Source organism: Falco rusticolus, chromosome 15, assembly GCF_015220075.1.
Source record: "Falco rusticolus isolate bFalRus1 chromosome 15, bFalRus1.pri, whole genome shotgun sequence".
NCBI classification, from domain to species: domain Eukaryota; kingdom Metazoa; phylum Chordata; class Aves; order Falconiformes; family Falconidae; genus Falco; species Falco rusticolus.
In genome coordinates, this window is record NC_051201.1 from 19,930,759 (window position 1) to 19,948,835 (window position 18,077).

An 18,077-nucleotide genomic window follows, 5' to 3' on the forward strand; every position below is an offset into this window, starting at 1 on the left:
AAAAATTAAAAAAAACAAGTCTATGTAATTGTATCAAAGCCATTGTTCACAAATCTACAAGCTTTCTATCATGTATTTTTTATTTTGTTTTTACATATAGTTTAGAACATGTCTTTCTACAAAAATGTTCTAGTAAAAAAATAATTTTCACTAAGATTCTTCTAAAAAGCTTGTAAGAATTGATTGGCTTTAACAGAGGTCAACACTTAAAGCTGGAGAAATTTACATATTTCTTGTATATTACCAAAAAAGAACCACCAACTGGTTCCCCAGCCTCCCTGTAGAAAGCTCCAACACCTGGACAGCTCCTGAAAGTTCCCTTTCCACTTAAGACTGGCTCATGGCTGAAAACTGCTTTAATACCTATCACTGAAACTTTTCTTTCTCCAGAAAACTACCGTTATATAAAAAGATGACTTGGATATTTATAGTAAGAATGGCCAAGGTAATGATAAAAATGTGGGAAAATCTGACTCAGTTGAATTTGACAGGGTCAGATAAAAGCAAATATAAGCAAATATAGACTTCTGAAAATAAGCTAGTGAAAGGTTGTTGTTGATGGGGAGAGGATGTGTATGGCATGGGATGGGAGGGATGGAGCTGTCACTGTGCTGACACAGAAATCGTCCTTGTCATCTTAAATCGCTGTGGACCTGGACCCTGACTAAGGATAGCGCAGGCTACCTGAGAGACCTGTACCCTGACCCAGGGTAAATAATCACCTCAGGAAAATAGGGATCTCAATTAATGTCTTATAAAAAATGATGTCATACACTTTATACAGCCCAGTTACTAACTTACAAAAGATACTCAGCATATGAAAGACTGAATATATATTAACCATCTAAAAATATAATTAGAATGTTAATTATAAGGGCCTTTTAACTGAGGTTTCTGTTTTTAAAATTAATTATAAGAGCCTTTAAATTGTTGCCACTGTTTATGTTTACATACATAAACTTGATGCTCTTTTTGTTATATTAATTTAGAAAATATAAATGACTTCAGGTTTATACAGAAATTTTGGTTTCTGAAACTTACAAAACCATGATGTCTGCTTATTTTGTGATGATAGACTCATACCAATGAATATGACTCAACTTTTAGCATCAGGTTTTTCCAGTACTATATTAGTGTGAAAATGAGAGAATGAAACTCAGCAACCTCACAGAATCAGGATTGCCTGTCTAGTTTTCTCTTCTAAACTGAGATAAAAATAATATCACTTATAACCTCTGACCATTCAGATGTTTTTATGTTACTATCTTTATACCTGCTATTAACTTTATTGGGACCCACATACTTTTTAATATGAGTATGCAGAACTGGTGTTATTTTTTCATCAAAATACTTCAGGTGTTTTCTTTCCTATGCCCATAACACATATCACCAAATTACCAGAAGGTAACTAGTCACAGGGATGCATGAGCTTAGGGTGCTGATGAAAATACTGTTTCTAGGTATACACCTCATTTCTTCTGCATAAAGGTTCAGCTGGCTTTAAAAGATCAGCCCCTGACCTACCCTAGTTTCAGAACACCTTGCTACAAACTGCAATCTAGGAGGTGATCTGAGAGTGGCTTTGCAGTTCTAAGGAACAAAGAGGCTAAGCTAGATGTGTAACTTGCCTCTATATTCTTTCCAGAGGTTCAGCACAGCTGCTTGTGAAGCAGCTGTGAAGCCTGTGAAGCAGTAGCTGTACTGCTGCAATTTACAGTCTAACACACTGAAGAAAAATATCACAGATTTTGGTGTTCTTTAACATGGCAGGCTGTAAAATACAGAAAAATATGTCCAAAAATAAGCAATAATCAAGTGTTAATAGCTGTAGCATCCCTGAAGACCAGTAAGGTGGAGAGAATGGGTGTGAACAACTGCAATCACCCAAAGAGAAGTGTCCCTGCTTGTGAATTCGAGCTGTCAGTCATCCTCTGAGTAGAGACAGTAGCAGATACACAGGTCTAGAGACCTTGGGAGCCAGCTGAAGCTAGGTTGGACCAGACCATTAAACCAAGGCCTGAGGCAAAGCTAAGAACAGAAACAAGTTATTTTCTTCTTATTTTATGCCCGTATGCACTAGTTTATGTGTAAAAACTAGTGATCACCACAGTGAAAAAAGAAAGTGTTATTTAGAGTATCTACTTAATAATTCCTCTGGCGACCTGAAACTTTTAAATCCTCAAAAGCTCCAACCATTTTGTCCAGCCTAATTAGGATTCTGACAAAAGATATTTCAGCTGATTCTTTTAATTTGCATCCAAAATTAACACAGAGGGAAGAGCCACCTTCATTGCTAGCCTGGCTAAAACTGCTGTTGAAGCAAGCTCTTCCCAACAGCAATTACTCACTGCAACAGACATGTTTTTACTTACAACCTCAAATCCACCAACCCTGCCCCAAGGGAAGAATAGCTACCCCACCTGTCAGCATGCAAATATGGTTGGTATGTTCAGTCACATTCACTGGAAAGCTTGTGATCCCACTAACAAAAAGATGAAGGTTTCTTATTACTTTGAGACACGTTTTCAAGAGATCAAAACAGTGGAACAAAGAGATACTTTAAAACTGAGAAACCAAATCTGCAAGATTTCCCAATTCTATGAAGGATATGGAGAAGCCCTAGTAAAAAAAAAGTATCTTTTTAGAGCTTCTGAAACCTAGTGCAGCCTCCAGCTTCTGAAACCTAGTGGAGCCTCAGGCTGTTAACTCAGTCTCATCCAAAATGCAAAATTGTTTTCAGGTGACACAAGCTTCATGTTTTTAGGGCATTTCATAATGTTCTGAAATAATTGCTTATAAAACCAGAACCATTAAATAATTTCAAAAGTATTGTTTGAGCTAAATTAAATAATATTTCTGTCATCATTGCTTTGTTCTTCTTATTTCTTGATATCCCAGGCTATTAGGCTGGGATATTCTCACAGGTAGGAAGTGCTAGGGAAGCCTGTCATCCAAGATCTGGGAAATGAAATGATTAAATACATGGACTAATCAAAATGTCATGGACTAATCATAAAACTAATCAGAATACATGCAAAACAAATTTTGACACTAGTCATATCCATATTATATTTTAGATCTTTCAAAAAAATGCTGTTAAAATCAGTCAGAGGTTCTGCTAACATCTTTCTTTTTTGCCCTCACCTCACCCTTACATTTACAGGCCTCTCAGGTTGGTCCTCCATGGTTGTTTTCACCTGCTATCCCAACATTTCCAGCTCGACGCCAGTTTTTGCTGCTTGTTTATTTATTTATGCCAAAAGCTGCCTTTCACACTATCCCTTAAACCTAGAAAACCCTGCTCAAATTAATTAGTACTCAACTTAAAATCCAACCTCAAGACATGTTTTTACTTTGATGCTTACAGTAAACTGCCAGTTAACAGTTGAGAGGAAGATTGCATGCAGGGAATTTTGATACCATAAACACTGTTTACTTCCAGCTTCAGGAAGTCTACTAGGTATGCAAATCACTAGACTTGTTGCTTTGTGTTGTTTCTTGTTTCTTCCATTAAATTAGTTTACTACAGCTACTGCAACATACTAAAGGAAATAAATCTCTGTGCATGGTATTAAGAACATGAGACAGAAAGTTGGCTATCGCTGTCTCTTCTGTTTGATACTGTGGTTGTATTAAGTAATATCCATGTGCCAGAATCAAAGTTGCCTAATTAACATTTATACTCGTGGTAGCGCTGTGCACAATTAACTTTTTTTTTTTTTGAGACCCATACCAATTTCAGCTAAATTTAGAAGCAAAGTTGTTCTTTTCTTACAGCGGTTAGTGAGATATTGTAAATTTTACCTGCCTTACTTTGAGAAAGGAGTTGAAGGACCAAAGCCTGCTTACTTCAGTCCTCACCCCATATCCCAAGGGAAAAATTCAGTCATCTGTAAAACACAAAAGGAAATGAAATAGACCAAACTCTATCAGATCAACTAAGCTTCACCATAATAAAATAATCTGATACTATATTATCCTGTACAAAAAGGAAAATCACCAATCCCTGAATTTTATAAGCCAAAACTCAGTTTATTCCTGATTTCTAATGTATTTTCTGTGCATAGCATACACATACACACTGGGAAAGGGCTGCTCCTCATCCTGTGAATGTACACCATTTTTGAATATTTTCAGGGGAATGTATAGACCTGCAGAATCTAGCATGTTAGCAAATTCAGACTCTTCCAAATGTTAATAGATCAAAACAATTCTTTTAGCATTACCATGTTAATGATTAACAATGGAAGCATTACCTAAGAACATTGTCCCAGGAAACACTGGCCCAGAAGAGAAGAGAACTCTTTATGGTTTGCTATGTGAAAAATACCTTGATAAATAGCTTGTTAGGAGACTCTGTGGAATTCCCATCTTAGTACGCCAGGGATGTACAGGGTTAATAGACATGAAAGCTTCCATAACTTTTCCAAAAGCATATGTTATGGTCTACACAGCAATAGGTTGAGACACAGTTTACAGATAACAACCTTTATTATTGCAGTAGTAGCTACAGAGTGTTAAAAGGGTGATTCACATATTTGTTTTGTAGTTAGAAAGGCTATTCAATTTATGCATGATGTCATGCATTTATGAGGACAAAAGGCAAGAAAATAGACATACAAAATGCTGAGCAGAATTAATCAGTTCTGTGTCATAGTATAGCCTCTGTTGTCAAATGCTATGTGAGCCTGTTCTCATTTGCAAATTCAAGCTATGACAGAAGGAAAATTTATTATATAGTTTTACAAAACACAGGCTTAGCAGGACTTGCACTAATGCCTTATTGATACAGTAGCTCTAACCCATCTTTTTGATCCCTCTTCTGATATTTTAGATTGTGAGCTTCCTTCTTTTAGCACCAATATGAAAAAGGTGCTGTAAAACCTCTCATCGGGGGACCTGAATGACTGAAAGATGTGGATAAGGAAATAAGGGAGAAACAAGAAGATGGATGTAGGAGAAAATAAAAGTTTAAAAAATTACATATAACTGTCAGGAGAGATACACAAAGAGAACATGTTGATACAAGGAACAAGTACACCAAAAATATCAGTGGAGTATGATGATGTACATGAGAAAGACATTCTAATGGGAAAAGAGCTGCTGTAGAATCAGAAAGTCTTGATTCTATTTCAAATTACCTACAATGGTTCTAAAAAATCCTAAAGAGGTTACTTAATCTACTACATTTTCTGTCTGTAAAATCAGAAAGAATACTTATCTGATAGGCAAACACAGGAATATAAAAACCTTATACATGTGTAATAAATAAATATATATTAAAAAAAGTAATCTTAAAACCTATTAAGCTTCATGTACTGAAAATGAGATTTACACAGTTGCCTCCAAACACCTGTTCCCATACAGCCAGCCCTCTGCACAGCTGCTGACCAGTGCTGCAGCTTCCCTGCTCTCCCCTCATCTCACTGGCAGACAGACACCTGTCAGTCACAGCCCCAACCCAAACCCCCCAGCCTACAGCCCCAGCACTTTCCCACATCATCTGAACTAAGGCACCTGTGCTATGTGATCTATGGCACGAAGACAGGCTGCTGTTCGCTTGAGGAGATCTGTTTATGGAGCTACAGATGTAACATGCTACAGAACTGGAGAAATTCAAATCTCTAGGCTGATGGAAGCATCTTTTGAACCAAATATTTGGGTAGATCCATGACACCAGGACAAAGTCAAATCTCTGACTCAGCCTATTTGACAGGGGTTAAATGAGATAAAAAGTGTTGTCACTTACTTTTCCTGAGGCTTTTTTCCTATTTGCTAGTGGTGTCTTGCTTAGTTACAACTTCCTATGGTTTTTTTGCTGGGAAAAAAAAGGACTGAAATAGAAAAAAATATATAATTGGAAAAATACTGTAAATTAAAGGTTATGCAGAAAGTAAGCAATTGTAGAGAGCACTATGTTGCCCAACAGCAAACAGTATTCACAGCAGAAAATTCAAACAGGTGTAGGCAAAGCAACTAGAGAAGAATGCAAATACAATTATATACCTAGAAGAGTCATAATGAGAACAAAAGATGTATTGTTAATAAAAATGGAAGTCAGACACTGAAGTAAAAAATAAATATTGAGTGAATGAGTTCAATAAAAAATAAAATAAATAAATAAAGCACAGCACTTGGAAATGTAAACAAAAGGAATACTGAGAGGAGAAAATGTCACCAGAAAGATGTCGAACAGAAAAGATTAACAATGGAAAAAAGTAATTGAGGGCCATAGACTGTTTTCCAGATTGCTCTGGAGACTGGATTGGAATATGGAAGATGAAGGTGGGGTATTTATACCACATAAAGTTAAACCTTTAGTTTAAGAAAATTAATTGGGAAAGTAATCTCCTTATTTTTTAACATAGTTGACAGATGAATAAGGTACTCCTCTAAATTGCTCCAGGAGACTTCTTCCTACAGGTTAAACAAGAAGTCCAGAGGGTGACAAGTGGCTGAGCCAAATTAACAGTTCTTGGAAGGAGGGCATCCAGTCCTTTCTGGCTTCTTTTTCTTTTCTCCCCCATCTTTCTTGTATTGCCTCTGGAGTTGTATCTGATTGATTTCAAGGTCAGGCAACAAAACTCACTAACCTGGCAAAAATGTGCACCTTTGGAAGGTGTGCAAGGGCAGTTTTTTCCTGTTTTATCAGATTGAACAATCTGCAGTCAGATGAGTTCCAGAAGTGGCTCAAGGTAAGCATTGGGATCACGTAGCCAAGAGCAGAGAGGGTTACAGAAGGGTGGAGGGAAGAAAGAATTCCTTCTTGGCAGCATCAAGCCTTTAATTTAATTTAAGACATCCCCTGAGCTTATAGGGACCCAGTTTTTTAACATAACCACCTTAGTGCAATACCTTAAGTTAGATGGTGAGAACTGTGACACTGCCATCATTTCTGCCCATAGAAGAGGGTTTATTAGTGTTCTTAAATACTTTTCAAACTTATACCTTCAGATTCTGATGTCTTTTCTATTCATGTTAACCAAATCATGCCCCCCAAACTTTGAGTAAAGTAGAATTAGTAGCATCCTAAACTGCCAACCTCTCATTTGCCATTTTGTTCCACAGCACTGCTTTTTTATTATATTACTTGAAGTATTACATGCTTTCAAGAGGAAACTAGCATTAGATTTGCACACTTGTGTTTTTTATTGCAAATCTCATTACGCCTGTTGGGTTTTATTTTTAGCCTCAAACTCTTACATTATGCAAATAGATTAGAATCTGCATTTTCAAGTTTTCCTTTCTCAGTAGTGTTCACCATTTTCTTTTTTATAGAGACTTTGGTTATATATTAAAAATTTCCCTGCTTCTTTGATATACCTTATATATACTTTGATATACCTTAGTCAGGAAGGCTTTGTATGGTATTCACACTAAATTTGGCCAACATAATACTAATTTTTTTCTATTTCTACTACCCTGGCTGCTTGTAACTATTACATGAAATTTGAGCAAAAGGTGAAACAAGGATTCTACTGCCTATAGGTACAGATGTACAAACAAGCTACTACAGGGTGTGCTAGGGTGTGAACACGTAGCACATCACATGCTCTGCAGAACTTGTCTGCAACCTGTTCTTTCTCTAGTTTATTTTGTGCTATTACTACACAAAAGCGGACTTTATGATACTTTGCTAGCCAACAGGAACTTGTGTACAATAGATACATTTTCAGGCTAGGTGACCACACTGGGGCCTTCTTTCTTAAGATACAAAATCATTTCTTTCTGGGAGTTACAGCTTTTAAATATTTTTAGACAGTAGATACATCTCATATTTCAAAGACATGCACATGGCAATAGACTACACATGCAAAGACACGGTTGTAGATATCAGAAACACCATCAGGCAGAGTAAATACATCTTACAAAATTCTTCCAAAAGAAAAAAATCCTTGGAACTAGCTTTCTGGTTAGGAAGATTTTTATACTGTGGTTCCTCTGAAAATCAGAACATTCAGCACATATTTAATTTTAAGCTTAGGAGTGGTCACATTAAAGTCAGTGAGAACAATAACGCACACAACAGTTATGCAGGAACAAATTCCTTGCACAATTAGGGATTTTCCTTCCTTTTATAACATATGCATTTGATTGACTTATAACTTTAGTAAAAAAAAGCTGTTTATCCTGTGAAAAAACATGACACTATATATGCAGTCTCTCCCTGTATACAACAATGTACATGCATGAATACAGATGTGTGCACACAAACACAAACTGTTATTGTCCACTGACTGGTTCCTTGTGTTGATTGAGACCATTCATTAGCTCATTAAATCTTTTCTAAATATGTATCATCTTCTCCATATTCTAGTGAATATGCAAATATTGGAGGTTATAAAGTAAATAAATGCCAGAGGCAATGAGATAGGTACGTTACATAGAACTGAAAGCTAAGTGAGAGTTGTGTGTCATTTGCAGCATCCGCCCAGTTCAACATACTGAGCAAAAGGGTGAAAAATGGAGAGCTGAGAAGGCATGAACAAAACATCAGCAAAACTAGATTCCATTGGATTGTTTTTTCTAAATGCAATGATTCATAATGGGCAGTCAGACTTGGAGATGATGTTTACACTCCTGAAGAAAACTGTCCGTGATAAATACCTGAAACTAAGGTAATACCTGAGATTAATACACATGAGATTAATACAATTAATAATTGTAGACTGAGAAGGAAATCCACTTTGTATGGTCTTATAAGAGATGTAGCCTTCATCTTCTTTGGCTTCTCTGAAGTAGAAATTGCTCAAAATTAAACCCATCTATGAAAAATCTGTCCTGTACTATTGCGCTCATTACATCTAAATGGAAAATACACAACCAGTCTGAAACATAATTTTAGAGGTCTGATGTTAAAACAACAATTCATGACACAGCATACCAGAAAATATACTTTCAGAAAGTAAAAATCAGGGATGATACAAGAGAGGTCTTTAATATATTAGTAATTTTAAAAATTAAAGCTTTTATTATCAGTGAAAAATGCTAGGCTTTGGAGCATATTTCTAATGTGTTACAAGTCTGGGTCTGCAACGGTTTTTTTGTTCCAGCCTTAAACCAGAATAAAAATCACTCCTTTTGCTCTGTGGGCCTCTAAGGCATCTTAAGGCAGCCTCTGGGCTCATTTCTAAAAGGAGGAGTTATATGTGATGGACTTAAACAACTACTTATGTATGAACCCTGTAAATGTGAGGAGTAATAACCTGGGATTCCAGTCTGACCTCTGAGACATGTTGAAATCAAATACCTGAAGAGTAGGTGTTCACTCTGAAGACTTGTTGTTTTTTAGTTTCTGCAAAATTATTTTTCCAGATAAAAGTTGCTAAAATTGCTTTGTGACTATATATTCCTTGCTTGTGTTTAAAAATTACTTAGAGACTTTGGCAATCAAAGGCTAAAACTTCTTCTTTAATTAAGATGTGGCAAGCTTTGCCTGTAAAGACAATTATTTATATACTTAATATATATGTATATACTTAATATATACTTTATATATACAACTCTTTGTTCATTCTAACTATACTGTGAGAAAATGTTAATTTTAACATTTTAATGTAACTTTCTCTGTTATTATTTCTCCATTATTCTCAATCCAGGAAGCCACTTGCAAAAGCCTACTAAGTTTAATTCCGTACTAGTTTAAGATGTCCTTCCTGAAATACCAATTCTAGAAAAAGTCAGCAAATTCTTTTAATAATATAATTACCTGTGCTGTATGTTGACACTTTCGTTAGACCTATACTTCTCCATGGTAATATATCATTACAGTTTTCTAACTCTTACCCTGACACTTGTGTAGCCTTGGGTACTTCCTTTCACCTTCCATTTTCCTCTGTGTAAACTGGGAGTAATAATAGCACAGACTGGTGTCACAAACAGCCTCTGTCAGCTGTGCAGAGGGTTTTTGCTTGCATGCAGGTCATTGTGGCAGCAGCTGTAATCTGTTCTTACCTCTGGCTTACATTTTGAGAAATGATGGAATTTCTACGGAAATGTTTTATATTATACACAAAACTGAACTCTTTGTCCAGCACCATCAAGCATTTGAAGATTTTAGGAATGTGAATTCTACTCAGAAAAAACACAAACAGAATTCTTCTTCATGATACAGGTGATGTTGGGGCATTAAAAGGAGTGCCCTCCTGACCCCCAGTTTATATCCTCAGGCAGCAGATAGGGTTACTTCATATCACTGCCTTAGCTTGTATAACTGGTCATAAAATTATAGTTTTAAAATTCCTGCAACACTACGTGTTACCATGAACACCTGCAGCCCTGGTTTCCATAGGCCAGTTATAAATTTAGTAGAGAAACAGTTCTTTACTTTCACTGCCTTTCTTACTATGGCTTCCCTCTATTTTCTTGTTGATTGAATGGAATCTCTTCAGTTCTGTTAACCACTGCAAAGAGGCAATTTACCATTTCCTGAGCCTGTTTTTATGCAAGTTAAAATCCTTCTTCCTTAAAAAAAAAAAAAAAAAAGTATTTTAATGCTGTATTGGTTTATTTGTTATCATGTAATCATTAATTACACATCCAGAGTTAGCGTTTAAACAACAGATTTCAGAGATAGATAATTAACTGTTCAAAACAGTTCATGATGTTATAGAAAACAAGGTAAATCCTTAGGTTTTCCTGCCATTGGATACTTCAGTAATTTCTATTCCTATAATACAGCTCTTTGAAAAACTAAATAAACTGTAATATTAATCAAAATATGGGAAGTTGCTAGTTTAAGAAGCTAATATTTATCTTTTGATTCAGACAAATCAAATTGGGTTTCTTTTTTTTTTTGTGGTCCACCTTACAGAAAAATACTGATCTGGGGCATGTTTCCATGGCACAGTTACAACCTATACCAGCCAACAGAGACACCATCACACTTCTTAAACAGGAATGATGGTGAGCCACTTTACATGTGGGAAGGGGAAGAAGTAGAAAGAAAAGGAAGTGGTTTTGGCTAAAGCAGCTAAGGTGAAAAGTAATTGCCTGAAAGCATGAAAGTATTCCTAAGCTTATCACTGCCACTCTCTGTGTATTTCATTTTGCCTGTAAATTTAGAAAATGAGAAGGGATTTCCTCAGCATACAAAAAGTAATGGCAAAGTAATTTGGAGGTGTATCTGTTTGCCGTTGTCTCACTATGCTACTCCAACGTGCTGAAAAAGAGCTAGAAACGAGTACCCCTGAAATCAAATGCACTGCTGCAGCGCTTGGAGGTCTGGCAGAGGGTGACCCCTGGCCTGGGGTAGCAGGGTCCCACCTCCTTCAGAAATGGTGTTTCCAAGCTGCCATAAAGATTTAGGAACTAAGCTACTACAAGAGCAGCTGAAGCACAGAAAGGGGTGTTATCTCCCCTAATGTAAGGAGCAATGTCTGTGTGTGTGAGGAAAGTGTAAACCAGACCATGCTGTCAGGTCAGCTCGGGCTAGAGGTCTGCTCATCTCTTGCAGCTCCCTCACCTACTGGTAAAAAAGGCAGGAGAATGCTCTGTGGGATCTTAAACTGTTTCATTCCCTTTGATGTAGCTTAATGCATGTGGATAACACCAGTAATTTAAAACATTAAAATAACATCACTACTTCTCTGTGAAACTATCAGTGTGCCTAAAACTATTTATGTGCGAAAGTTTATATAAAAACAAGGAAACAAGAATTTTATAGCTAATGCAATATGAATTTGATGCTTGGGAAATGCATCATTATGTTTTCAAACACATACCAAGCATTTTTGCTTTTTTGCTGTTGTGCTCTGGATGCTAAATATTTAACTTCATTCAACCAATGGCATTCACCTGAATGAAATGAAAGATCGTATCACATGGCCAATCTGACAGTTACACTGGGTTATTTAATCATCTGGTTAACTCCAGTTAAAGTTCAGTGATCCAAAGCAGGTGAAATTCTCAGTGCAGTTTGTGATAACATCTTTATGATCAGAACAGTGTACGCTTTCCTAGCTCTTTCGCCCATAGAATTTCCATGTGTTTCCAATGGTGAAAAGTTAGGAGTTAAATTTTCTGTAACTCAGAGGAAGCGAAGTATCTTGCTGTTTTTCAAACACTCTTGGTAAGTCTTGAAAAGTTAAGGAAAGAAAAAGGGTTAGATGTAGGAAAAAAACTCCGAAGTTCTTACATTAAACTTCTTCAGATGCAATATTAAATTTACAAGGAATGTAAATACCAGTGAAAAAGTGAAATGTTAAAAGGCAAAATCAACGTAATTTTTGATTTGAGGCTCCCCCTCTTTATACAAAGTTGCTCAACTTAAGCCATTACATAAAATGGCATGTGATAATAAAATAGCGTGGGCATTATTCCACAAATAATTTGCATTATCCTGTTCTTTAGTGTTTGCATTGGTGATGAGAAGCTATCAGGTCCCTAAGTGCACTAATAACCCTTACTGACCCTGATTAGCTACCCCTGGGGTCTCCATGGCACAGACCCTGCCTATAGGTCCCAGAGTTCAGCCCCTGCTTGAGCCAAACTGCTGGAGTGCCTGTTTTGAATTCTGCCACAGCCATGCTGGTGCTTGGCCATGTACCTTGTTGATACAAGCCCTGACCTATGGACTGACTTCCCAGCTTGCCCTCAGTCCTGACTAACCCCTGTGGTCCCGCTTGGTGGTCACTGGGCTGTATTTGATGCTGGTTATTCTCGACGGACCTGATCCTGACCCTGATGTACACACTGACACCTTGGCTTGAGAACTGGACCAGCCCTGACTGCATAACAACAAACAACAGGAGCCCTACGTGAATGCACAGAGAAAGCAAATCTTCAGTTTTCATGTTACTTTAGTCACCACAGAGCAATAAGGTGTGTAATGTGAAATGGCTGGGTTTTAGTGTAATATACAATGCAAGGCTTGGGGTAGAATGGATATTTACGGAAAGATGGGTAGAACCCTTCAGTTCTTGAGCTCTTCTTCCTAGAAGTGCCTACGAGTAGTCCTTCAGCAAAAGCAGTTTCTTCTGATTCTGTTCAGAAGTAGGCTTTTTAAAAGTAGGATTAATCAATTAGTACAATGCTAGTCAACGTGACAAATGTAAGAGGATTAAGACAAGCCGTGTTCATAGACAGAGTCTAAAAGCATTACATACAGAAACTAAACATTGCCATAGAGAAAAGGGAATTTGGAATGAAATCACTGTTTTCTGCTTTACTCTTAACATTTCTCCTTTCATCTTACAGACAAAGCTTTCGTGATTTTCTTATCATGGACACCTTCAAGACTGCAAAAAACTATTCCTAATTTTACCACAATGAAGTCAAGACCTCTTGAAACTTTTTGAGAGCACATCAAAACTACCAAGAGCGTAGAAATCAATACTACCACCTGGGACGAGACATGAGCTATGTAAGTTCAAGAATCGGGGGTCTAGCTCAACACGCTTATTGATGCTTGTCAGGAGGAAGAAAAAAGTTGTTTTCAGCATAGGCTTTTCTCAAATTGGCATGAGATAATTATCCTCTGTCACAAATTCTCAGCCTGCCTAATTTACACAATGTTTTAAATAATGTGGGCTTGGGTTCCTGGAAAGTAGGGAAAGAATCAACTAGATCACTCTGAAATGAACAGAACTTGGATACTTAACATACTGTTGTGGTTTTTTGTGTACCTTTCTGTCCCAGTGACCTGAACCTTAAAATATGGTTCACAACTGAAACAATAAACAAAGTACTTGCATGGTTGTTCCAGTGACTTAGGCCTAACTTTTTAAAATAGAAGAGCCACATGGTGGCAGGAGAGAACAAGCATGTACAAAAATTGCTCCGCTAAACACTTCATTTCAACTACATAACACTCCTTCCTACAGCATGACTAATGGTTGGTTTGTGGCTATATTTTTAAGTCTAACAGCACAAACATAAATCATTAGTTATAACGTGTAAAAAAAAATGCCTATGACTTTTAAGTTTCTGACACTACTCATCAAGTTCAATAGGGAATTACACAGTGAATGTTAATATTACATTAATTGTTGAAGTTACGTAGTACAGTTAAGACATGGAATCTGGAGCATGTTTTGAGATTGCCTACACTGCCACATCTTACCATAGCATGAGGTGTCAATGACTAGAAGTGAACTTCACATAGCTGTTTTCCTATTGTCACTTTAATGGTGACACTACCAGGTTAGTAACAGGCCATAAATGATACTTCAAATCTGAAAATGAAATATTTAGCCCTTCTTTTTTTATGTAATATGCCACACTATGAATAGGTCTGCTATACAAAAATGAAAAGTCAGATTTTTCACTAAATCTACTAAGTCCAAACTACTTATCCTTTGATTTAAGACCATCTGGACATATGGACATCCATAATTACAACACACTAATGTTTCTAGACATCTCAGTACAGTTAGCACTGTTTTCTAGTTAATAGTCAATGGAAATAGTAATGTACTTAGTTGTAGACACTGTTAGTACTTACACAATTGCAGCCAAAACTGGAGTGCAAGCTTTACAATCAGGATGTTCAGGTAGCTGCTTTCTATTAAATTAAGAATAAGTGGATTTTGCAGCTGTAGCAGCTGTATAATCTTGCTAAGTTAAGAGTTGTGACTGTTTAACCTGTACTAAAAGACTTTATAGCATCCTTTCCATTAATTCCATCACTTAAATCACTGACTTCACACATTCCATAAAAACAATTCTCTTCTATTCTGAACCTTTTTTCAACTGAAATGAATCTAGTTTAAAACTTAAATGAATCCTTACTAAGAACTATTAGCAAAACTTTTAAAATAATTGATTTAAGAGGAAAGAAGACACCAAGGCATCAAATAGCATATGATTCTATTATCTCCCTACCTATCAGTGCAAGAATTTTCTTAGTATTGTAAACAGTGTTGTAAAGTTTATGAAATCTTAGTGGCCACCATCATAGTCCTGGTCACACCCAACTCCTAGTGCTAACAGAAGCAGCATAAGACACCCTCTCAGAGTACAGGGTTATATCTCTCTAAACTGTGTTTTATTGGATTTTTTTCTCTAACCTGTTAACAACCAGTGGAGATCTAGCTGGGGAGTCTTCTTATAAAGAACTGTTCTGACAAGAAATAATTTCCAAAAACCTGAAACTGCCTTCCAACAGAATAGTTCTCACTTCCCTCTCTGTTCACTTTGTATATTCCATTTTCACAGCTGAACTTCTCAATTTCATACTAAAGTCATTTTCTTTTTAATAACCTTAAATGACTTATTTCTCACTTCCTTTTCCACTCCAATCCAATCTAAATTTTTCCTTACTCTCTCCTTTTCCTGATACTTGCAGAAAAGGAAGTAATACAAGAGTTGTAGCATATACAACCAAAGAAAAACTTCACCATTGTTAGTATTTGCTAATTCCACTTATAAATCTTCTGAAATATTTATTATGGATCAGATTCTTAAGAATTTGTGTGCCTGTGTTGTCTCCATGCCATCTGTTAGCTTCCAGGTTCTTTTATTCCTTTCACCCAAGTCCTGCATGCAAATCTTTTTTCTAATCCTGTTAATAGTGATCCTAAGAGTTCCAGAGCTGTAGTCTTAACTGTCTTTAAAATGTCTATTAACTTTTGCTCTACTTGTTCCTAGACAATGATCTGTTGGTTTTGTTACAGAAAAAAAAAATATATATTTTTTAGTATAATGCAGTTGCCCTGTTTCTGCCTGCAAATAAGGAACTCTGTGACTTCCCTTATGTTACTTTTTAAATTACAAGTTGCCTCTAAATATGCACAAAGTTCCACTGCTTTATTCCAGACCTCTGTAATAACTATTTTACCATGATGCTTACAGGAAACTTTTGATGTCAGCAGGCAACAATAAGACTGATACTTTTTCTTTGTGTTCTTTTTTTATCCTTCTTGTATATTGGCTATGTATGAACTAAAAATACTTCAGAGTCTCCTTCAATCCCATTAATACAGCATGAATTCACTTTATGCAGCATGATTCTACAGCAGTACATGTAATAAATTCCTGATGTATACCCATGGAATTTTCACAGCAAGTTTCAGGCTGGGTAAGACTTTAATGTTAGAAGATTATTAATTTTTGCAAACGTGAGAAATTCAAACCATCTGATCACCTCCTAGTACTCGGTGTTCTAAGAAATGTTGCACTGATTTGACATAATGTTCCCTGTACTTCAGTGTAATCTGAGGTGATTTCACTCAGGTGACTGAAGCGGCCCTCTCTTAGCTCAGCCTTCCTCCATGCTGTGTCATGAGAAATAGCCAGACACTGAAACTACAGACAGACTTCATAAACAAGTACAGAAAAGTTAGGAACTAAAAAAAAATAACAGGAACTCACATGAGACGAAACCTCATTTTCCTCAGAAGGGTACGAGTGTCTCAGGAGTTACTAGTAAGACTGCTCGCACCTCCAAGTCACTGCTTTGAACTAGCCTGAACAATCGAGGAAAGTCTTTGCTTTCTATCGATCTTCCAATATAATCTATAAGATGGTTATGTAATGTAGTCAACAAGAAGCATGTAGTATCACTGTCTTAAGATGCAGCATTTTGGACCAAATCTACGCTAGGTCTTAGGTTTGGCTGGGATTCAGTGCTTCAGGAGATGAGAATATCCACAGTCCATTGGCTGAACGGGCCCTTTGGAAGCCCTGTAGTTTTATGATAGAGCATGTTAGCACAGATGATGTGGTAAATCTCACTACATTGATAGGCTGGATATATACCTGTCAAAGGACACAGCAGTCAACCATGTCACCAGCTTATATTTCTACACTGACTCATATGAGCCCAGTTACGTTACGGCTGTGCTGCCAAAAATAGTGGGGTTTTATCTGTGCATACCAACGTTTGCAAGAATTAACTGTATTTGCTCTGTAGAAAAGTGAAATTAGGTAAGGTTGCTGTTTTAGCATCTTGTACCACTCCTCAAACAGTCTTCAAAGGAAACATAGTTCTTAAAGATGACTGACTACTGCAGGCAGCCACCCAAGGCCATTAATATGGACAGAAGTTCCTAGCTCCTTGATGGGATTAATGTTTTACAAGTATTCAGTACTGCAGCTGCAGGTAAAAAGCAGTGGAGAAAATGTAAGAACTGAATATTGAGGCAGAAAATTCATGCTATCTACTGTCAAAGCACAAAAGTTGAATATAGCTAATGTGCTGCTTTTTATTCTGTTGACCATAAGAAACAGTCTCATTGTTTAGTTAACTTAGTTTAGGTCTCTATACTAAGTATTGTAATTCCAGTGGAAGAGCAGCACCTGGTAGTAAATGATTTGGAATCCTCAGAGTAACAGCTTTCAATTCAAAACTGCCTTAACTAATATTTCATTATTCCCTAGAATGTATTTACTGATATACTGATGTTACTAGTTCTGTTTTTAACGGTGCTGAATGCTGGGCAGGATGCGGCCTCAGCAGCAAAGTTCCCTTGTCTGTGAGTGACAGGATCAAAAGAAAAAAGCTCTGACTCACTATTCCTTATCCATCGATCTAAAAACCAAATGAAACCCAAACACCACTGCAGTAGGCAGTATTGCACAGAGTATATATCTGGTCACTGATCCCTTTACAGTCTGTCCAGGGTTTGGCATAGCTGAGCATAAGGCACTTACTCTGCAGCCAGTGCTCCCCAAAGGCTTGTTGTATAGCAAATGGCACAAAAAAAGACGGCTTCGTTCATGACATAGGTGATACACCCCCCGAGATGGTTAAGGATTTAACCTAATTCCTAATAAGAAGGTTGATTACACCTAGGTATAGGGCACAGACTGATAGAAAGGAAAATTCTGGTCAGGTAGCTTGTACTAAAGTTTGTCTGGGTCTTTTCCCAACCTGTAAGTTGTGAAATGTTTGGCTCTTTGCGGCCTAGAACTCTGGTTCAGTTGCAGAAGTGTTCATATGCTTACTATCTCCTCATTTGTTCTGTGTGGTTGAACAGTGAGTGGCTCCTATCTGAAGAACATATTGGGAAACACAGCTTCACTTTTTTATGCTGTAGATAACTAAAGTTGCTGCCTTTATTGTGAGGTGATGCCACATTGCTATAGCAAATATACTAATAGCAATTACAGGGCCATTTGAGGGGTGAAAAAAGAGT